The sequence below is a fragment of the Protopterus annectens genome, chromosome 2.part0 (assembly GCF_019279795.1).
Source record: "Protopterus annectens isolate FY-2018-M chromosome 2.part0, PAN1.0, whole genome shotgun sequence".
In the NCBI taxonomy this organism is placed as follows: Eukaryota; Metazoa; Chordata; order Ceratodontiformes; family Protopteridae; genus Protopterus; species Protopterus annectens.
In genome coordinates, this window is record NC_056728.1 from 973,447,034 (window position 1) to 973,471,287 (window position 24,254).

Sequence of the window (24,254 nt, forward strand, 5' to 3'; positions counted from 1 at the left end):
TTTACATACTCTCTCAGTGTTACTGTGGGTTCTGCCAGGGTCACCTGTTTCTTCATTCATTCCAAAGATACACATCAGAGTACTTGGTGAGATTCTAAGCTACATTTAGGTGTGTGTGTGTGTGTGTGTGTGTGTGTGTGTGTGTGTGTGTGTGTGTGTGTGTGTGTGTGTGTGGCCTGTGATAGAATTATGACCAATCCAAGTAGGATTTTCATGCCCTGTGCAATATACCTGATATGATAAACTCCCTAAAACTGTGAAATGGATAAGCTGTTAATGAAAATGAATGAAAACTATGGGAAGGAATGAAAAACATGTTATTAACTGAACCATGTATGTTTTAGCTCCCTTTAAGTGAAGAAATATAACTTCAGTTCTACAACTAAAAAGTCAAAGAAACCAAACAAGCACTTCAACCAAGTAACATTGCATGCTGTGCATGAGAGGACCGAGAGCAAGGTCATGGTGAAACAACTATGGTTCAGGTCATACTTCTTGAGAAATGGCATTATTCACTCTTAAATGTACAGAATTTGCCTTACTCTGACTATGAAACTGGTTGTTTTAAAATATTAATTTAATCTATGGACCACACTATGATAATGGCCCTGTTGAAAGCCGATCTTGGCAATTTGGAAATACACTTTTCTGCTCATTTCAAAGTCAGATCTTAATAGTACTACCCTAAGTAATTTTGCTTTCATATTATGGAAATGCCTACACAGTGTATGTAACAAGCACATAGGCGCTGGAAGCTGTTGAAGACTGGGGGGCGAAAGGTGACAGGGGCAGTAAAAATTGCAATTGTTTTATAACTATTTACTAGCACAGCACAGGTTAACTTGGAGGACATTTTAAGCTTAGCTAATTCCCTTTTGGTGCTTGAATTAACATTTTCTGATTGGTCTTGCCTATCCCATGGCTGATAATTGTACATTAGCCCTAGTGAGAATAACGACGATCATACCATTGACAATTTGAGGGGACCATGTAAGGGATGTAGCATTTAGGAACGGTCTCCGTCCATTAGTGGCATGAGGGGCAATCCTGGAGTACATTTTCTATTACCCAGCCTTAGATCCAAGTTGCATTTGAATATGGATGGATGAGCTTTGTTTTATTTTTATGGAGAGTCTGTTCTGGAACAGAGGTAGCCTCTGTGATATATATCCATCTCTCCACACCATTCAGTTTAGATACCTGGATTGAGTATTTCTGATGCCATTTGACTTGCTGATGTTCAGTAGGTCCATCTGTATTAGGTCGGAGGATGCCTTGTATGCAGGACATGTCACCTCTAGGCACTCTGTAGGATACTGAGTATAATAATAAATCTTTGAGGTGGTCCATGCAAGACCTATTGTTTAGGACTTGTATCCTTTTAGTAAGGTATCTCTGAAGGTATTCCAATTGTTGCATGGGGCTGGACAGATACATGTTAAAGTGGGCATTATACAAAATGATTGACCTAATAAGAGCTTTGTAGAGGGGGACAACAACATCTCTAGATCTTGTCACAATCAATTTGTTTGTAAGCTGTGAAATACAGAAAGGCTTTCTTATGACTCTGGGCACAGGCTGGTAAAAGGTTAGGTCACTGCACACAAGTTCAAATAATTGGGTCAGTTCTCAGAGGGCAACGTCTTGATTTTGACATCAGTTATTATTTGGGACAAATCCTTCCTGCATGACGGTTAAGTCATTCAGGGATTCAATAACTTCTAGCTTGCAGTCATCTCAAACTTAGCCGGCCAAAGCCCTTTGGCATTTCCTTTTACTTTTCAGATGTATATGCCAAACAAAGTCTCAGCACCGAACCTTGGGGGACTCCATTAGTGAATTGTCCGTTGGGCACTCCTTAAAGAAAAACTCCATGGTCTTGCAGCTGTAAAAAGGGGGGGGGTGCTCTCTCCCCTCTCTCTATGGTTCCGGTGCCTATGAGCAAGCAGTGTTTTTAGAAAGTAGGTATCAGTGGCTGGTGGCGGTTCACAGGGTTTCTAGAAGAGATTAGTGTAACTTATGAACCTGGAAGGATGGAACAGCCATAACAGTAAATAATTCAAGTAAAGGAGATGGCTGCTAGTGAGTACTGTTATTCCTAACATTAGGACATTCTCTAAAATGCCCCAAACACTCACCAGCCACAGTGAAATCATTCAGTTTCTCCTGACTTGTGCAACCTCCTTATGTGTCTTAATCCTTGAAAAAGCATTCTGATTTCTTAGAATGTAGTAAGTCAAAAAAGTATAAACCTAGGCAGTTCTTTTGCTGCAATAAATAAATAAACAAATCCCTAATCAACCAAATTTATAAAAATGAACAGAACAGCATTAGATAATCACAAACAAAAATAATGTTAAGAAGATAAACATCAAAAAACAAAGGAAGGATTGCAGCTAGAAAATAACAAGAGCTATAACAGTAAACAACAGCTTACTACAAATGATTTGGCTCAACTGCTACCATAACAGCTTGGTACAAACGATTTGGCGCGACCGCTACCATAACAGCTTGGTACAAATGATTTGGCGCGACTGCTACCATAACAGCTTGGTACAAATGATTTGGCGCGACTGCTACCATAACAGCTTGGTACAAATGATTTGGCTCGACCGCTACCATAACAGCTTAGTACAAATGATTTGACATGGGTGCCAACACAACTACTTAGTACAGTGATGAGACAATCAGGAGTCTACAACTATTACTGGATTCAGGTTTGGAATACCTGCAGCAGACAGAAAAAGATAACAGCAAGAAGATAGTAAAGGGAACTGTGATATGCAATTGTTTCTTGAAGATGGGGACTACAAATGGGCTCTGATCGCACAACCACAGTTTTACTACAAATTTACAGTAGACTGAGCTGAGCATTTTTGCTGTCTGGTTTATAGGAGAGTAGACAGTGCTGTGGAAGAAGCAGGAAATGCAGAAAGTAAAAGCTTCCTTGCCAGAAGAGGATTAGAGTGGTGACAAAAGTGAGAGATTGTCAGGGTAGCTGTGTAAACCTATGAGACAGCAAGCTGAGGGACAGCTGTGCGATTAGAAATGTTGCTTACTCCACTTTTAATCAGTTCCCGGGGAAGCATTTACAGATGGAAAAACTGGCATTTTTACTGCAGATTTCCAGATCATTTAGTGATGGGTGGGTGCCCTGCATCTCCAAAGCTGATCAGGAATAAAACATGCAATCTACTGCACGGTACACTTCCTGAAAGTAGGTAGGGGTATGCCTTTTGAGGACGTTGTGCAGGTCTGTGTTAAATCACCAAACGCTTAAAAACGCGAAAAGTGATTTACTGTACCCATGTAAGCGAAAGCTTACAATCTCAGAACGCTTAGAACAACAATTTTTTTCCAAGGGGGATAAAAATTGCTGTTCCACAAAAAAAAAAACAAAAAAAAAAAAAAAAAAACATTACATAAAGTGGGGGGGCTTCACCCCCCCCCACTTAAATAGACCAATTCCGAGATCGCACTACAGTGACAAAAACGGCAAAGTAATGGAAGCGGCCAAATGATTTCTTTCCCAGGGAAAGAATTCACATATGCCGTTTCGCTATTTTGCCTTTTCGTGCTTTCAAGTTCGATCAAGATCTTCAATCATTTAATAGTAACCCGGGTGTGCAAGCTATATGGCACCCCGGCATCTGATCAACTACTCTTTAATGGTTTGCATTCCCTAACAAGTAAAAAGTGAAGAGTATTTCAGAATTTTGGGAAATCCATGAGGAGATAAGACCACTACTTGAAGACATATCTGGACATGCTATCTATGACAACAGTCTGGGATAACACAACATATCAGCCATCTAAAGGAACTTGTGTCATGTTGAAACCAAGTTAGCACACTCCTAGTGGCAATGAGTTTGGCTAAGCGGTGAGCAACAGATGACACTCGGATTTGTTGTTATTGCCTTTTTCAGTCTTACTATTTCCCATTAGGGTTCTTTGCATGGACTACAATTCATTTTTAATTTCTCAGTCCAAAGTATCTAGTTCACATAACAGTAAACAATAAGAATATGGTATTAAAATAAATAAATAAATGCTATTAAATATTATGAAATGCTTTTGTACAAAAACACTGGTCCTTCATCAGTCAATGCTGAGTCTTTAGTGGGTAGCTGTCGGTTTATTATTTTATTGTATTAGTGTTCTGTTCACCACCACAAGGTACGTAGAAGCATTTTTTTTACTTAGTATCTATCTCCCATGTCCACTGCAATTGATGATAACCTGGTATTTTCAAGGACTGGTGTCACATTCTCACTGTGTGCAGTGCATCCTCTTCTTTCTAGAAAGAGGTGTAAATAGCCTGCAAAAATGTTTGGGATCAAGAAATAGTTCTTAGCCTGGCCCTGTAAAGGAATATTCAGGAAATGAGGCCTGACAATAACTCAGATGACTGAAGTTCCATTAGCAGCTAAGGAACTGGAAGAGACAGGTAGGGGAGCATTGTGGTGAGTGACCTTTGACAGCTTGCCCACCTTGTAGGGTGGAGGCCAGCTCTACTTGGATGACACCTGGAGGGAGGGTACCCACAGAGTCAGGACCTACTGAGCAAGCGCCACCTGGTGCAAGTACAAAACTTTCATGGTAGGCAGCAAAAGTAGCTGATCAACGTGAACACACTAACAGATGGGGGAATCTCCACAGGTAATGGGCGAGTCATTTCACAGGACCTGCAAGCTGGCTTATTTCCTACTACCTGAATTTTGAGATGATGCAGAGGAAAGGACGGGTTAATCATGCTACCGAGGCAGAAACAAATGAGCTAATTGGGGAGACCCTGGGCATGGTAACCCAGAGAAGCTTGGAAAAAATAAAGAACAAATAAACTGTTCTAGCAACTTCAGTCAAATTATGTCCCAATGCGGCAGGTTAGACTATTCAAGGGTATCTCAGGGTGGTGTGCAAATTCACTACCTGATTTTAAAACAGAAATGTAAAGCTCTCAGCTCCTACCCCTGCAGGGACTAAGGATATTGCTATACGGGTATTCTTTGAGAAAGAGCTTGCTGCAGTTACATACAAGGGTATTACCTCTTTTTAACAACTGTGTTCTAGGTAAGTTATGTACTTACTGTAATGTCAGATTTCTGTAGTCTCTGCCTGGACACTGGAACTGCTACACTGGTGACTTTGGCACCCCCTCTAGTGACGGTAAGGAACTTATCTCAAGCTTCTTCCTACTTTTGACCCTTCCCTCCTCCTGCTTCCTTCGCCAGCTTGAGATTGCCCTAACTAGACCATGAGAAGTATATAAGCCAATTCAAGTGCAACTTTAATAACTGGATGGGGAACAGGAATTCATCCCTGGTTTGGCACCTATGTTTCTAATGGACATAGGCAGCCTGTAAATAGTTCATCTCCCAAGCCTCTGCTTACACTTATCAAGGGATTCCAACACTTGTCAGAGATTTGGGATGGATGGTTAAGCTTAAAAATGGCTCTTGTGGTCATCAGCCAAGTAAACACATAAGAACCTACAACTCTATATAGGTAAAAATACGCAAACAGTACAGGTAAGTAAATTTACCATAACAGCAGATGTTTGAATGATCATTGCTGCAACATCTTGCAAAAGATATAACAGCTGGCCAACTTCAAAAGCTTCAAGGCACCTTCAATGTACCCAAACTGTTAGTCAGGTTGAGCTGAGATGACTGAAAGACAGGTTAGAGCACCAAGTCATTCACAGCTATCATGCCAACATAGACAGGGAGGCTGAACCCTGCCGGAACATTGTTAGGAAAAACAAAAAAACAAATGTCCAAACCCTGACACAAAAAAACAACAAAACACAAGGGAGAGGAAGGGAAAGCTAGTACAGCTGTGATCATTCGAACATCTAATCTGTACTATGTTCATCATATTGATCACTGTTTCAGTATCTTAAGCTATATGGCTAGATTACCATAGCTTATAACTACTAGGAGGTGGAAGGGGAAGGGTCCAGGAGCTCCTTGAGAATGGACTTAGCAAAGCCTGACCTAGACCTGAAGAAGGAATCTACCTTGTAGTACTTTGTAAAAGTATACACAGAAGACTAAGATGCTGCTTCTAGAATATGTGTAGAGTCCAATCCTTTCCAAAAAGCCACAGATGAAGTCAAGGCCCGGGTAGAGTACACCTTGACATTGCCTGTAATACTTTGCTGTGGTGGGATTAACAAAAGGTAATGACCTGAGACAACCACTTGGAAATTGTTTGCTTTGTCATGTGTTGTCCCTTTTTGTTACCTTCATAAGAAATGCACTGATCAGAAGTTCTGAAACACTGTGTAGTGTCAAGACAGTACCGGAGTCTTCTGTGGACATCCAACAAATAAAGTATCCTTTCTCCCTCATTTTTGGGTTCAGGGAAAAGCACAGAGCGATAGACAGTTGCATTAAAGTAAACTTGGTTACCACTTTATGCATAAAAGTAGGATTATTTCTCAAAGAAATCCTGGTTCTATGGAAAATGAGACAAGGTTCACTCATCATAAGAGCTTGCAGCTTGGATACTGTTCTTGCAGAGGTCAGAGCAATGTGTACAACTTTTTTCCATGTTAAGAACCTCAAGTCAGCCAGATGAGCTAGTTCATATCGAGAAATTGTTAGCTTCTTTAACACAAATTAAAATCCGAAGAACAGCCGCTGGTTTTCTAGGCGGTCTCTTACGCAATACCACTATCAAAAACATTTTGACATGAGAATGCCATGAAAGAGGAGGATCAATGGGCAGACATGCTGAAATGGATGACAAATGAATCTTGATAGAAAAGTTAAGACAAGCCATAGGAAAGTAGCTCACACAAATATTATAAGAGCAGAGAAACACTAGCCCTAAATGGGTGATGGTTATGTTGTTGGCACCAATTAGAAAACATGTTACATTTGCTTGTACAAGATATTTAGTAGCAAGCTTTCTTGCCTCCATTAGTACCCACTGCAACTCCTCAGTAAACAGTTACAGATACCTAAAAGGTAATAAGACCCAATCATCCATGCAGTCAGTTGAAGTTGTTTGGAGATGCATCAAACATTCCTACTCTTAAATAAGTAGATCCAGTCAATGAGGAAGCTTCTAGTTGTCCTTGGCCAATTCCAAAATAAGACAGAACCACTTTTGTCTGGGCCAACAGGGAGTCACCACAATGTTCTGGGGGGGGGGGGATTCCTTCTCAATCTTCAGAAGTACACTGTATATCAGTGGAAGAGTTAGAAAAGCATAAAGATGTGTCTTTCAGGTTCTCTTGCATGGAGTCCTGGAGCAGAACTTTGCCAGGCAATTGTTCAAAGAGGAGGCGAAAAGGTCTACTTGAGGCGCTCTCCACAGATGAATCAAATCTTGGAAGACCCCCTGATCTGGTTTCCATTCACAAAGGTTTGCCTTTGTCCTGCTCAGCATGCCTGCCACACAAATTTGCTCTGATGGAAAGTGAGATGCCTACAGTGTGAGACCGTGATGCGAAGCTATATCCCATGCTAACACGGCTAGTATCCATGTGGAGTAAATATTTGGTTCCTCCTTACTTATGTACCACATCACTCTGGTATTGTCTGTAAAAAGTAACCAAAACAACAGCACATGAAGAAGACAAATTAGGAGGGCTCACCACAACAAACCACTTTGCTCTTCTTACATAAAAAGTCCAACAGCAAACAGAAAACAATGCACAGTTTTACTTGTTTAAAAGTTGATGCAACACCAAATCAGTTAAGTGCTTTTGTCTGTATTTTAAAAAGGACTTCTTGTACCATCTAGTTGCCTTTATAAATTCCCCCTTAATAAACATGGCTACCTTAAAGCAACCTGCCCCCAAAATCATAGTGCTCATAAAACAAGTCCTAAAATTTATAACATACACATATGGGAGGTTGGAATAATGATTAAAGTGTTTACCAAACTGATACAAGGTTCAGGGTTTGATTCTCACATGGAGTAATTGGCTAGGTTTAAAATGACCCACAAGGGCATTTAGTCTAATGCTAACTTAAGCGACATCAACAGGACTTGTTGGTGGGACAGATTTTTGTCCCAGAGACTTCCCCTTCTGTGGAATAAACTCTCTCTCCATGTCAAGCAGTATACCTCATTAACCCTTTTTAAGTGCAACTTGGATGACTGGATGGGGAAAGTACAGTTTTGTACCTACCATAAATGTAGATGTTCGAAGATCCACATTGCTGCAGTCCTTACACTTGGGTAGTCCGCTGTCCTCGGTCGGCCCGAATATCAAAGTATTAGGCTGACGTCGGTCAAGGCGCCTAAGACTGACATCAGGACGTCAGGGTACAAATGCGCAAGACCGACGTCATATCCTCAGTCTTTTCTTGCCCCAGATGTCAGAAGACCCTAAACAGAAAGGTCAAAACCAAAAGACAGCAAAAAAAACAACCAACCACCCATGTGCTAACCATATGTACAATATATACAATATTCACAATATGTACAACCCAAACCACACAACCGCCTCTAACTACAGAGGGGAAGGAGGGAGGGTAAATTGGACTGCAGCAATGTGGATCTTCGAACATCTACATTTATGGTAGGTACAAAACTGTACTATGTTCTTCATCTCACATTGCTGCAGTCCTTACACTTGGGTAGAATCCCAAAGCAGAGATAAGGGAGGATGGCAAACCTATAAAGCAGGAGGAGCTGCCAAAATGCCCTGTAAAATTGCAGTGGCAAAACCAGCCCTCGATTTAGAGTAAAGTGGAAGGTGATAATGCTTAGAGAAAGTATGCACTGAACTCCAAGTAGCTGCCTCCAAAATATCTTTAGTTGCCACCCCCCTTAAAAAAGCTGTAGAAGTGGCAGTAGCCCTAGTGGAATGAGGCCTAATCCCAGCTGGAATCTCCTTACCATGATGGGAATAACAGAAAGCAATACAAAACCCAATCCACTTAGAAATAGTTTGTTTTGACACAGGCTTGCCCTGAGAACCCAAAGCAAAAGAAACAAATAACTGCTGAGACTGCCTGAACCCTTTAGTTCTGCTCAAATAATATCGCAACTGCCTGTGTATATCCAAAGTGTGCAAAATCTTTTCCCCTTTATTTTGGGGGTTTGCATAAAAAGTAGGCAAATGAATAGTTTGGTTTAAAGCCACACTAGAAACCACCTTAGGCATAAAGGAAGGATTAGTACGCAAAGATACCCTGTCCTTATGGAAAATTAAGAAAGGCTCAACTGCCATGAGGGCCTGTAATTCAGAAACCCTTCTCGCAGAGGTAATGGCTAACAAAAAAGCAGTCTTCCATGATAAATATTTCAACTCAGCAGTAGCTGCAGGCTCAAAAGGTTGTAGAGTGAGTTTCTCCAACACAAAATTGAGATCCCAAGCAGGAGTAGGAGCTCTCCGTGGGGGTCTTATATTCTTTGCCCCTCTAAGGAATTGCTTAAACAAAGGATGAGAAAACAATGGTGGGTCACAGTCATAGTGAGCAGAAATTGCTGCAGCATGAACCTTAATAGAAGAGAAGGACAAACCTCTGTCCAGTAACTCAGTAAGATATTGAAGAGCCACACTTAAATTAGGCTTAGAAACATCAAATGCCTTTGCTGCACTCCAAAATAAAAATCTCTTCCATTTATCTGCACACTTTCCTTGTACTAGGCCTTCTGGCCTCCAAAATAACATTCAAAACTTGCTGTGGAAGCTGAGACCCTCCAGGGTTTAAAACAGAATATGCCAGGCTGTCAGGTGAAGAGAGTGAAGTTTGACATTGAGTAAATGACTGTTCTCCTGATACAGCAGGTGTGGAATCGAAGGTAAAGGCCATGGAGGCTCCTGTACCAGACTTCTCAGTAGTGGGTACCAGTGCTGTCGAGGCCAATCTGGAGCTATTAAAATCATCTTTGGCTTGTCCTGTCTGACCTTCAGAAGTACCTTTGGGAGGAGAGGCAGAGGTGGAAAGGCATACACATGAAGATTGCTCCAATTGAATGAAAGAGCATCCACTTTCCAAGCTGTGGGATGAAACCTTTTTGTGCAAAACTTTGGCAGCTGGTAGTTTAGTGGAGAAGCGAACAGATCTATGTCTGGAGTTCCCCATGACACTGTCAATTTCTGGAATACATGAGGATACAATTTCCACTCGTGGGGATCCATAATTTGTCTGCTCAACACATCTGCTAAGGAGTTCTGTGCTCCCGGCAGAAATCTTGCCTGAAGATTTAGCTGTAAACTGAGAGCAGTCTCCCACAAAATCATTGCTTGTCTGCATAGAGGATAAGAATGTGTTCCCCCTTGCTTGTTGATGTACCACATGACAGTTGTGTTGTCTGTTAGAACCAACACCTGCCCTGGAAGAAGTAAATCCTTGAAAGCTATTAATGCAAATTGGACTGCTAACATCTCCTTCAAATTGATATGTAGATGTAGAAGTCTGGCAGGCCACGTGTCTTGTATCCACTTTCCATTTAGATGAGCTCCCCAAGCTTTGTCTGAGGCATCTGTCGTTAGAATCTGACTCGCCTCTGGCGGGTCACAGAGAGTCCCTTGTTTAGGTGACATTCCTGAGCCCACCACAAAAATTCCTTTTGAATGCAAGGTATTATCTGAATGACAGTGTCCATATCCTGGCAGTGCTGTGTCCATACATTCTTGAGATACCATTGTAGCTTCCTCATATGCAGTTTGGCATTGGGAAGCACCAGAATACAAGATGCCATGAACCCCAAGGCTTGAAGGACTGTCCTTGCAGTCAGCCTGGACTGATGAGACAATTGATGGAAGTAAAGAGAAAGATTCTTTTGTTTGTCCGGGGTCAAAAAGGCCAACTGGGATGCTGTATTCAGTCTCACACCCAGAAAGCACATGTCCTGAGAGGGTACTAGACTGGACTTTATTTCGTTCACAGAATACCCCAGGCATCTTAGCACTGCTATCACATAGTGTAAATGATGAAGAAGTTCGTCCTTTCCTTGAGCCAGAATCAGGCAATCGTCCAAATAAGGTTAGATCTGTATTCCTCTTAGCCTGAAGAAAGCTATCACTGGAGCCAGAACCTTCGTGAACACTCTGGGCGCAGTAGATAAGCCAAAGGGCAATGCAGAGAACTGATAATGAGAAGTCCCAGCCCGAAAACGCAGATACTTCCCGCAACTTAGCCTGATAGGAACATGAAGGTAAGCCTCCTTGAGATCCAGAGTCACCATCCAGTGATCTTTGCCCAGCAGAGGTAAAAGCTGTTGTAACGTCAGCATTTTGAACTTGGGAATGTCCAGATAAGTGTTGAGGATAGATAAATCCAAAATTGGTCTCCACGTGTTCCCCTTCTTTGGTACTAGGAACAGGCGAGAATAAAATCCTAGGCCCACTTCTGGCAGAGGGACCGGTTGTATGGCCCCTATTTGGAGCAGCAGAGAAATTTGTTTGTGAGCCTCTAGTCTTTGCTGAGGAGGAACGTCCGGCATGCCTTTGAAAGGAGGCAAGGTATGGAAATAAAACCTGTAACCTTGGTGTATGATATCCAATACCCATCTGTCTTGGGTAATCAAACTCCAGTTTTCCTTGAAGAGTGCCAACCTTCCTCCCAAAGGTGCTGCCAGGCAAGAAGGATCTGGCAGCTGAAAAGGTAGGTCATTGGGCCTGTTTACGAAAGGACTGGCCCCTGCCCTCACCCGAAGATTGTGCAGGTGAACTCCCTGTTCTAGGTCTGAAGGAGCCCTGAGCTCTGCCCCTACCACGTCTAGATCGACCCCTAGACTGTGAATCATAAGAAGGGTACGTCCACCCCTTAGCAGGCCAATTCCTACTAAACTTCGGAGGCTGGACTTGCAAAAAATCTTTAACAGTCTGCATAGACTTAGCCTTGTCTTCCATTTTCTTCAAGACTGACTCCACAGGTGAACCAAACAACACATCAGACTGTAAAGGAGCATCCAAAATCCTTGTCTTAACATGTTCAGACAAATTCTGATCCCTCAGCCAGGCGTGCCTGCGAAGAACTGACCCAGTTGCAGCCACCCTAGACGAGGCCTGTATAGCATCAAAACCACATTGTAAAGAATGCTTACCCACCTGTTCAGAGACATGTACCAAATCTTGTAATTCCTTACACTCAATGCCTTCCGCCAGAGCATCTACCTTAGACTTCAGTTGAGAAAGAAGATAGTTTTGATATTTCAACATGTGAAACTGGCAATTCAAAGCCCTCATAGCTAAGGTGGAAGAAGTATAGACTTTCTTTCCCCATCTATCCAAAGCTCTGGCCTCTTTATCTGGAGGAACCGGATTTTTTACAACAGAGGCCTTGACACCCTTAGGTCCCTGACTAACAGTTTCTGGGTCCGCCCTAGGACTCTTATAGAGATATTTATGAGCCTCAGGCACCCTATAATACCTATCCGGTTTAACAGGAGCAGGAGGCAAAGAATCAGGATTAAGTGAAGCCTCCGCAAACACATCTTCCACAACATCCAGAACAGGAGGTATAGCCAAAGGCCTATGCTGGGGTAAAAGCAAAAATTCCCTAAGCCTTTTCCTGGAATCAGAGAAGTCCTGACCTTCCCACTTAAAATGTTCCCTCATGGAATGAAGAGTCTCTGAAAAAGAAAAATCCTCTGGAGGAGAAGCGGAAGGAGTGGAATCATCTGCATCAGAATCAGAATAAGGAGAGTACTCCTGCAAGTCTTCAGCCGAAGACTCTGAAACATCTGAAGCCTGCTCAAAACTCCCCAACTCTGGTCCCACCCTAGGCCTCTTATCTGGAGGGGGCAAATAACCTCTAATCAAAGTAATTAAATCCTCTGCCATTTTAAGCATGTGCTTCTTGGGCACAGATCCTGAAGAACTAGGAGTGACCCCAACAGAAGCTAAACCTGGCCTGCCTCTGGGAGAAGCCTTAGAAACAGAAGGAGAGGGTCTAACCACCCTAGGAAGGGAGGGGAGTACAGTAACTTGAGAAGCCCCTTCAGCCTGACCTGCCTCCTGAGAGGCCACATCCTGCAATAACAAAGTCTCCCCCTGGGACTCCAGAGAAGCCTCCGGCGGAACCACCGGTTCCACTGACGCCTCTAAAGAACCGGCGTCCGGTATGGACGACTCATCCTGCCTGGGCTTAGCTGCCTTGTCTTTGCGCTTCTTCGAAGAAGCGGGCGTCGGAGCATCCGACGGCATCTTATAATTGCACCGCTTCCCAAAGACCAACCTGGCACAATCTAACCTTCACTTAATAGTGCGCTTATTGAACCTAGCACAAAAGCGACACCCAACAACGTCGTGCTCAGGCCCCAAACAAGGAATACACAAAGTATGATAATATCTATGCGGAATCTGTTTCCCACAAGAAATACAGTTATTCACTTTTTCTGACATCCGGTAAACCACTGAGGCAAGAAAAAACTAAAATATTCCCCAACGGGGTACTTAGCCAACTTTGACTCGGTCTGAAACTCCGAATTCGAAAAATTTCAGAACGCCAAACGGCACTTGCAACGCTGCTTCTGCATCGGACCATGCGGCAAAAAAGATTGAGGATATGACGTCGGTAATGCGCATTTGTACCCTGACGTCCTGATGTCAGTCTTAGGCGCCTTGACCGTCAGCCTAATACTTTGATATTCGGGCCGACCGAGGACAGCGGACTACCCAAGTGTAAGGACTGCAGCAATGTGAGATGAAGAACATCAGAAAATACACCCCTGGGATTCCACGTGTCCCTGCTGGACAGGGGCATTGGGTGCTGACTTGTCGGAACATGGGCTAAATTCTTAGCTAGGCTTGTAAGGGCCTCAGGGCCAATAGCCTAGTAAATTCCTATGATTCTATAAGTAAATCTCTACAATTTGATTTAATTAAAATAAATCTAAGTACTAAAACTAAATCAAATATCTTTTTAAAATCTATGTGATTAATGATTAAAAATATACATCATCTTTTATAACAAAGCCATTCCAATGGGTCTTATTTTACCCAAACATCCAGTCACAAAGTAATAAACAAATAGTGAGGTAGATGAATAAATAAACAGTATAGTCTATCAAAATACTATTTATGAAATGTAAAAATGAATGAAAATAAAAAAAAATATTGTAAGGAAGGTGAGACGAGATTATGGAAAAACAAAGCATTAAGTTGCAACCACTTTTGAGGGTGGGCTTCATTCAAGTAGTACACTGTTGAGATGAGATTAAATCAACTAGGAAAGCCTTTGAAAAGGCCAATAGTAGTTCCTTATAATCTGTATCATGGTAAAGTTAAGGATATTATTAAGATATATTGGGTGATTTTTAAGGTCAATGAGGCAGTGAATGAAGTGGCAGGCAATATACCCTGTTTTGTACAGAAAATGGCCCCAATATAAAAAAACATATTGCAAAAAGGTAAACATAAGAATAAGAGTCTAGAATCAATTAATAGAGGGAAAAGAAAGTGTGGTGCTTGCAACCAACTGTTTATATTTGGAGAAGTGATAAAAGTTGTATTACTGGATTAAAAAGTGGAGAATTAATACCAAAGAAATGAAGTTGTTATAGCAAGGGGTTGGTATATATTGCCTGATGTTCAATGTTTTCTCCATTTTATGAGGGCAAAACAGAAATCTTTGAGAAAAAGGATCTATGAACATGTTTATAACATTAAGATGAAAAAAATCAAGCAATGCCCTACACAAACATTCTATGATATGCCCCAACTTTAGAGAGTTTAAATTTGCTATGCTGGAGATTGTTGCACCTGACTCTAGGTGGGGGGGAGCATAGGAAAACAGGATGGAGTACTGGGAACTGTACTGGCAACTGAAATTGAATGCCACTGCTCCTCCAGGAAGAATATATTAATAACTTCCATTTTAAAAACTAGGGCAGGTACAATGTAAAAACATATAGAAAGATTTCATATGAATTAGTGTGATGTGGTCCCATGAGGAATACTGTAATAGTAATTTAATCTTTTATACTTTATTATTTTAAGGCCAGTGAGGTGGGCGATAAAGTGGAAAGGAACATGCTCTGGTTTGTATACATAACAGTTTAGATTCATCTTTTAATATATTACTAAATTTAAATGAAATTTGAATATTACATTTACAATGGTGCAGATGATTTTTTTTATCATTGTCTTAATATTTAATTAACAGCTTCTTATAACCTAAGGGGGAGTTAGAGTGGTTAGGAAGATTTTAGAGATTAGGTCATTTTGGATTTTTGGAGCATTTTTTTTTTTAATTTTCATTCATTTTTACATTTTTGTCAACAGTATTCTGACAGACTACACTATTTACTTATTCATCCATCTACCTCAGTACTTACTACTTGATGACTGGGTGATGGGGTAAAATGAGATCCAGTGGGGTGGATTTATTATATAAACTAAAAGAGCTGTCTAATTATAATTATTAACCATAGAGATTTAATAAGAAATTTAATTTAATTTTAGTACTTAGACTTGGTTTATTTAAATCATGATGTAGACTATCAATTTCCCTATAAGCATGTTAAGAAAGCCTTTGAGTTTTTGGGCTTGTTTTATGAACACTGATTTTTGGGACAGTATTTCTTTAAGGTAACCATGTTTAGTAAGGGAGAATTTATAAAGGCAACTAGTACATACAAACAGTTCTGGAGAAGTCCTTTTTAAAATGTGGACAAAAGCTCTTAAGTAATTTGGTGTTGCTGATACTGGCTTGTATCAACTTTTACACAAATAAAAAGTGTGCACTGTTCTCTGTACATCAGACTTTTCCTTTGAGAAGGGCAAAGTGGTTTGTTGTGGTGAGCCCTCACAGTTAGTCTGCTTCATGTGCAGTTGTTTTGGTTACTTGTATTTAGCTCTTCACGTAGCACCCTTTTTGTTTGCCTGTAACAACTTGAAATAGTCCTGGGGACAAGGAGTGATTGAGGGAGTTGAGTGCCTTGACAAGGACAACCTAGACATCTCTTTTATATTTATGTTATATTTAAGAGCTCGTGTCTGTCTTTGTTGTCCTGGATTCCTTGCACTTTTATCGTTCCTTGATACTGCTCCTCAAGCAAAGTCCAAGCTGTCTGTGATAACAGACTGCATTGAAGCATGAGTTGAGAAAGGGAAATCTGGATTCAGAGATGTTTGATGTCGCCACCAAATGATTTCTCTTCTCACAAATCCTGGAACTGTAATCTGAAAAGATAAAGTGTGTTAGTGCTGGGACCAAAGAGACTTCAGATACTAATGTACCTTTCTCATTTAGAATCTTGCCAAAGGTATCATGAGAATTGTAACTAGCATGAGACCCAGAATCTTGAGGTATTCCCTCACAGTGACCAAAGTCTTGAGTGGAAAACCCCTGAAACAGATCTGTAAATAGATCTCATTTTCCTGTGGAAGAAAAGCTCTTTGTAGTGAGGTGTCTGGAATTCTGCATGATGGCATTACAAAAGACTTCTGAATGTTCTCTTGGAATCCCAGTGAAGCAAACATGTTTTCCCAAACTTATCAACTGTTTTACCATCGTCAGAAGGGGAAATAATTAGAATTAATAACAAGACTGGCAGCAGCTGGATTAACTAAAGCTAATAGTTGCTGGGTCAGGTCTGGGATGAATGCTTACAAATTTGAAAGACTGAGAGACTTTGTATATGTTTTACATTGGACAAACAAAAAGAATGTTTAAGACATGATTGTTAGAACATCTAAGAGATATTAGAGTGAATAGAATGGAGAGCCCTTTGGCTCTTCATTTTAATAAATGTCATGGTGGATATCCAGTGGGTTTGAAAGCCACTATTTTGGATGAAATTAAAATGGAATGTTTTGATAAAGAAGCATATAAGTTTATGCTTCTAAGAAAGGAAACGGTGTTTATTTTAAAATATAATACATTGATGCCTATAGGCTTGAACACAGAATGTTGTTGGAAAAGTATTATATGAATTGCTGTGTGTTACTTTAAAGTTGTATTTATTTATATAATTGTTTAATTGTTTATTTAATTGGAGCTGGGACTATATAAACTGTTTTTAAATTCTGTATGTTGCTCCTTGAAGGCTAATTGTGGCCGAGGCACTAGAGGAATAAATTCTTTTTTCAGTGGCTGCTGTGTTTTTCGTTTTGTGGTAAAGCAATTCAGCATTTCTCTTTGTTTGTGTTACCATTATCTGATTGCTGATGGCCAGTGACCCAGCGGTTAATATTCCACGGATGTTTAGAGAGGATAATGGGGGTTCCTCTCAGTGTACATTGGATCGCTTTTTGAGCTCAAATGTGGAGCGGGATAGAGACCGGTTCGATAGAAATACCAACAATGAAGATGGCTCTGCTACACCAATTTGGGAATGTGTTTTAGCAGAGACTCGCAGTAAGTGGCTTACTAATCCTTTTGCCAATATTGGTAAACGTTCCTTGGACTATCCGGTTGAGGTAAAAACCTTGATTTTCAAGTTAAGTAATTTAATGAATAAAGAAATGGCTATCTATTACAACCATACTAGTCTACAGAGATATTTAGATCTAGATATTGTGCCGCGGGGATTAAGCGCTATTAAATCCCCTTCTCAACCTTTTGATTTGACATCTTCGGAGGATAAAGTGTTTAAACAGAGGTGGGAAAAGGCTGCCCACCTTTGTTCTAGAGAATGGATCAACATTCTCATAGAGAGAGACATAATTAAACTTGCTGAGATTAAAAAAGACATTGCCAGTGTATGTACCAACTTAATGACAGTGTTGGAAAGAGTCCACTTTGAATCTTGCTTGTGTGACATTCAAGAAAAGCTTAATGTGTATGAAAAGAAATTGCTTGAGCAGAAAATGCATAAAATTCATAGAGATCATGATTTTGAAAAAGGAACTGCCTTCTTTAGACCATCCAACCAAAGGTCACGCTCTAAAGTCCGCTTCCAGGAAGGGGTGGGCATTTCGAGAGGGAGATATGTTAGTGATAACAGTATGGAAGTGTCTTCTAGAGAGAATGGTAGACGTGATAGTGTAATTGAAGACTCTAATAACTATCCACCTCTACCATCGCCAGTGAATGAGCGATATCTTTATGATAATTTTCACCAGGGAGAAAAAAGCTGACAACAGAAAAGAGGTTATCCAGAACGTGAACAACAGAGAGGGGGCCAACAACGGCAATGGCGGGACAACAAAAGGACTAAATGGTATTAACAGACAGTTTAATTGTAACAATGTAGTGAATACATCTGGTTCTTCTATTAATGACTGGTTTGTTAATGCTGTAAGTCATGGATTGAAGTTTGTACCCACTGTTATACCACAGCTATATGAATGTAAGTTAGAAGTGTATAGACTAGTGAGGAAATTACATTTATGGTATTATTCTGAACATCATGCTTGTAGTGCTGTGAACGATGTGGGTCATGACAATACTTATAGTACTGAGGAATATATGACTGATGGAGATTCATTTGATTCTTTTATTTCTTGTAATAGTGATTTAAATGCATATTGTCCTACAGACATTTCTGCTGTGACTATCAAGAGTAATTTTATGCCAACTTTCACGCATGAAGGAATTAAAAAGTTTCATTCTGTGATTGAATTTGAACTTGAAATGCTATTTAAAAGTTTTAGTTTGAAAGATATTAAGTATAATTTGTCTAAACAAGAATGGCTGGCTTTATCTGATTTTTCTAAACAAAAATAATTTGTGATTAAACCTTCGGATAAAGGTAATAAAATAGTAATAATGCATTATACACAATATTTAAGAATGTGTCTTGAACTATTAGAGGACAAGACAGTATATCACTGATGAATATGAGTGTTATTGAACAAGCCAAGAAAAATTATGTATTACTAATCCAGATGGGGCTTGAGACTGGGCTATTGGTCTGAGAATGATGCAGAGAAAAAATAAATGGGTGAAGAAACAGGTCCAGCTTATTTTTATTGTTTACCTAAAATCCATAAAGATAGTGTTAACCCACCAGGTCGGCCCATAGTCTCTGCTAGTAAATACTTCCTACATAATTTGGGTGTTGTTTTGCATGGTGTGTTGTTAAAAGAAGCTAAGCAACTTCCTCCTTACATCAAGGATTCTTTTGATTTTTTTGAATAAGATAAAAAATGTTGTATGGAAGAATAACATGTATTGGATAACACTTGATGTAAGAAGTCTTTATACCAACATTAAACATCCCTTTGGATTAAAAGCATTATTATGTCAGATGGGTAGTAACCCACTTGCTCATTATGTTTTGGATTTAGTCCAACTTTGTTTAGAGAATAACTTTTTTTACTTTGAAAATCAAGTTTACCACCAAATCCAGGGCACTGCCATGGGTGCTCCGTTTGCACCCATGTATGCCAATATTTTTATGGGTTTGGTATAAAAACCAAAATAAAATAAAATATAAATATATATATATATATATATTTATATATATAAAATGTATTTACAGTAAACCTTTTTTTAAACATGTGAAATTTTATTTTAGATATATAGATGATTTAATTTTTTTATGTGAGGGTGGCAGTCATTTAGTATTAGATTTTGTAGAAGAAATTCAACTTAATAGATTTCAGATAGCCTTTGATGGTTTACAATTTGGACATCAGGTTTCCTTTTTGGATATTAATTTATGTGGAACAGTAGGAAAACATATTAGTACAAGTATACATAGAAAATTTGAAGCAGTAAATGAGTTTTTAATGGGCACTAGTTGCCATCCAAAACATACTATTGAATCATTGCCTTTTGGAGAATTTTTGAGAATTTCCAGACTTTGTAATGAAGAACAGGTGTTTATGAATGAATTAGAACAAAGATAATGTTTACGAATAGAAAATTTGATGCCAAAATGATAATGATGTTCAAAAAGTATTAAATATTAGATATGATATAAATAAGAAAGCAAATATTGTTAGAAGTAAAACTAATAATGGTGCTAATGTGGATAATTTATTTGTAGTTTTTACATACAATGTGTTAAGTGATAGTATCAAACAATATATTCTTCACTTTTGGGAATTCCTTAAGAGTTTTATTGAACTTGATGGTTTAACAAATAGAAAATTAATTTTTTCATATAAGAGGGGGAGAAATATTAAAGACATGATAGTACATACTAATTTTCAGAGACCTGAGATTAAATTAAGCCAGCAAATTTCTATTAAAGGAACCAAGCCTTGTGGTAGATGTAGTGAGTGTTCTTATATAGTTAATTCTTTTTTATATATTAACAATATTCGTTTTAGAACTAGTGGAGCCTATGACTGTAGGACGGAGGGGGTTGTTTATGCTATTAAATGTAATTGTAATAAGTTTTACATTGGACAAACAAAAAGAATGTTTAAGACACGATTGTTAGAACATCTAAGAGATATTAGAGAGAAACTAGTAGTCCATTGGCCATTTTGGGTCAATTGCTAGCTCTTTTCAAGCCCCTGCTATAAAGCACGCTAAAGCGCGCCTTTTCAGCTTGTTATTAACTCAGCACAGCTCCTCGTGGTGTCCTGCAGAGTGATTCAAGCAGCAGAGAGCAAAAGACTGACTTTTACTTGATATAAGTATAATTTTTGTGGCTTTTCTACTGTTTACTATCTAGCGACTGCATTTTCGCCTGTTTGCTACTGCATTCAAACTGATTTTTTGTGTCTAAACTGTTTTTTGCACTTTAAGTTTCCAATTGTTGCAAATTGTATCTGTAGGCTACACACTCAAGTGCGCTAGCCGATTTATAGCATTTAAAGCATTTATTGACTGTTTTTCTCCTCTGTTTCTGAAAAAAAAAAAAAAATATCTCTTGTTTCCCGCCTTACTGAACTAGAATAGTCCAGTATCAGAGTTTGCTGATCCCTGGGCTTTGTCTTGATTCCTGTAACTGTTCCATATCCTTATTTGGAAGAAAGGAAGCTTCTTTGTTTACCAGTGGGAGTGGGAAGCACTGAGCAGCCTATTTGTCCATTTTGGAGTGGTATCAGCCAGAAACTAGTAGTCCATTGGCCATTTTGGGTCAATTACTAGCTCTTTTCAACCCCCTGCTATAAAGCACGCTAAAGCGCGCCTTTTTAGCTTGTTATTAACTCAGCACAGCTCCTCATGGTGTCCTGCAGAGTGATTCAAGCAGCAGAGAGCAAAAGAGTGACTTTTACTTGATATAAGTATAATTTTTGTGGCTTTTCTACTGCTTACTATCTAGCGACTGCATTTTCGCCTGTTTGCTACTGCATTTAAACTGATTTTTTTGTGTCTAAACTGTTTTTTGCACTTAAAGTTTCCAATTGTTGCAAAATGTATCTGTAAGCTATACACTCAAGTGCGCTAGCCGATTTATAGCATTTAAAGCATTTATTGACTGTTTTTCTCCTCTGTTTCTGAAAAAAAATAAAATAAAATAAAAATATCTCTTGTTTCCCGCCTTACTGAACTAGAATAGTCCAGTATCAGAGTTTGCTGATCCCTGGGCTTTGTCTTGGTTCCTGTAACTGTTCCATATCCTTATTTGGAAGAAAGGAAGCTTCTTTGTTTACCAGTGGTAGTGGGAAGCACTGAGCAGCCTATCTGTCCATTTTGGAGTGGTATCAGCCAGAAACTAGTAGTCCATTGGCCATTTTGGGTCAATTCCTAGCTCTTTCCAACCCCCTGCTATAAAGCAAGCTAAAGCGCGCCTTTTTAGCTTGTTATTAACTCAGCACAGCTCCTCTTGGTGTCCTGCAGAGTGATTCAAGCAGCAGAGAGCAAAAGAGTGACTTTTACTTGATATAAGTATAATTTTTGTGGCTTTTCTACTGTTTACTATCTAGCGACTGCATTTTCGCCTGTTTGCTACTGCATTTAAACTGATTTTTTTGTGTCTAAACTGTTTTTTGCACTTTAAGTTTCCAATTGTTGCAAATTGTATCTGTAGGCTACACACTCAAGTGCGCTAGCCGATTTATAGCATTTAAAGCATTTATTGACTGTTTTTCTCCTCTGATTCTGAAAAAAAATAAATAAATAAATATCTCTTGTTTCCCGCCTTACTGAACTAGAATAGTCCAGTATCAGAGTTTGCTGATCCCTGGGCTTTGTCTTGGTTCCTGTAACTGTTCCATATCCTTATTTGGAAGAAAGGAAGCTTCTTTGTTTACCAGTGGGAGTGGGAAGCACTGAGCAGCCTATTTGTCCATTTTGGAGTGGTATCAGCCAGAAACTAGTAGTCCATTGGCCATTTTGGGTCAATTCCTAGCTCTTTTCAACCCCCTGCTATAAAGCACGCTAAAGCGTAATTTAGCTCGGAGTTGCCACAGGAGCACACAAGAGCTGCGGCGGTTAATCAAGGTTAAACTATTCAGGCTACCTAAAGTCCACTCTTCATTTTTTCCCTTAGAACAGCTCTTCTTGAACTGTACTGCTAATCTAACCAGCCTATTCTCTATCTAAAAAGTTCAGCTCTACTTGATTCCTAAGTAGACTATTCTCTATCTGTAAAGCCTAGCACTTGCTCCTAAAGTACTTTTTACTCTGATATAGCACTTTTTATTATACATAGTACCCCACCAGCCTAAAACCCCTTTTTCTATCACCCACATCCCCCAAAGTCTTTTCAAACTCATCTACATAAAGTTTTTGTCTATTCCTTCTAGCATGTCGAGGGATCAGTTGCTAGTGTCCTCTCCTGTTCAGCTGGTGAATCTGGGAATATTGAGGCAATGTTACAATTGCCTCATGTACACAGACAACCCTTTCCTTCTCCCACAAAACACAAATACATGCGAGAGATGCAACTATATAGCCAAACTGGAGGCTGAGCTCTCTCAACATAGGACTGGCAAGACCAGACAGGAGGAGAAGGTAACCACACACACCACAAACCCAGTCTCACATAGTACTATCAAAACTTCAAATCATACACATAAACACACAAAGACATACTCGGAGGCTCTGATCAAAAATCTACCAAAACAGCAGAGGCCACCAAAGCAGACACCCAAACAACTGCCACCACAGGACACAACACATGCAACACATAGACCACAAAGTCAGTGGGCCAAACAGTCACAGCCCTTAAGGCCAAACACAATGCCAGACACACTCGTCATAGGTGACTCCATAGTCAGACACACTGACGTCCCGCTCACCAGATTGAGTAAGGAGAAGGTCACATTAAGCTGCCTGTCGGGCACTAGAATCCGCCACATAACGCAAGCACTCAGGTCACTCAACAGCAAAATATTTTTAGCTAGTATTATTGAATTTATTATTGATTTTCCCTTTGTACACTCTTCCCCCCCCTTACCCCCCCCTACCCCCCCGCTTCCATTGTTGCTTTTGTTCTATTTTGAAAATATATACATTTTTAAAATATACACTGTTTATATATAAATCTATACTATCTATTAAGAAACTTTTTGCATTTCTTTTTATAGACTTATTGAGTATATACATTTGGTTTTTTATTGATTTTAAATTTATAATACTCATATACCAAGTATTTTTCACTGAATCTTTGTAAGGATTCTATGTATATTTATTCCTCAAGCCATGTGACATATGAATTAACTAACAATTGCTTTTCATATGATTATTCCTGTTGTTTCTATTGGATCTCTTGAATAACATGTGTTTGATTGGCTACTCTTATATATAAAACCAGTGTTAGTATTGTTGTTTGTATTGAAGTCTGAAGAAGCGTTCTGAGCAACGCGAAAGCGCTTACTGTTTTTCAGCAATAAAGGATACATTGATTTACTTCTTGCATTAAGTTCCTGGTTGGCTTCGATTGTCTTGGAGTATCTACCTCAATTTACTGGACCATGACTCAGTCATTGTCCATGCTGGTGTGAACGACCTGAGACGTACCTCCCTGGACTACATGAAAAGAGACATAGAGGAGCTCTCTGATTATGTAGCCCAGGCAGGTATGACCCTGACCTTGAGCAGTATCCTACCTTCACCAAGAATGATGCCACAATACAGAGCCAAGATGATCAGCTTTAATAATTGGCTTAAACTCTGGTGTCATTCAAAGGGGATCCAATGTCTGTCTGCCTGGGATGACATGCTGGACAAGCCACGCTGCTTCGCAAGGGACGGCTTGCACCTGTCACCCCTGGGCTTCCGGATACTGGCAAAGGTTCTTGCCACCCCCATAGTGCCTTTTTTAGGCAAGGCTCAAATTCTAAACCTACCACCCTAGAACACAAAAAAGGAAAAAAACTAAGGGTAATGCTGCTCAATGCCAGAAGTCTCAACCTCAAGATACACGCACTCGAAGCCCTTCTCAGTATGGAGAACATCGATGTCTGTGCTGTGACTGAAACCTGGTTCAAGGCTCCTGAGAGCACCCCGGCACTATCAGGTTTTACCTCATATCATGCGTTCCGGCCC

The 24,254-nt window shown here is 39.8% G+C and overlaps 1 protein-coding gene across 1 annotated transcript in view; it reads right to left on the reverse strand.

Moving 5' to 3' along the window:
• Window positions 1-24,254, reverse strand: part of LOC122793328 (protein RUFY3-like) — a gene marked incomplete in the record, with an annotated part of 2,132,439 nt that overhangs the window by 39,097 nt on the left and 2,069,088 nt on the right.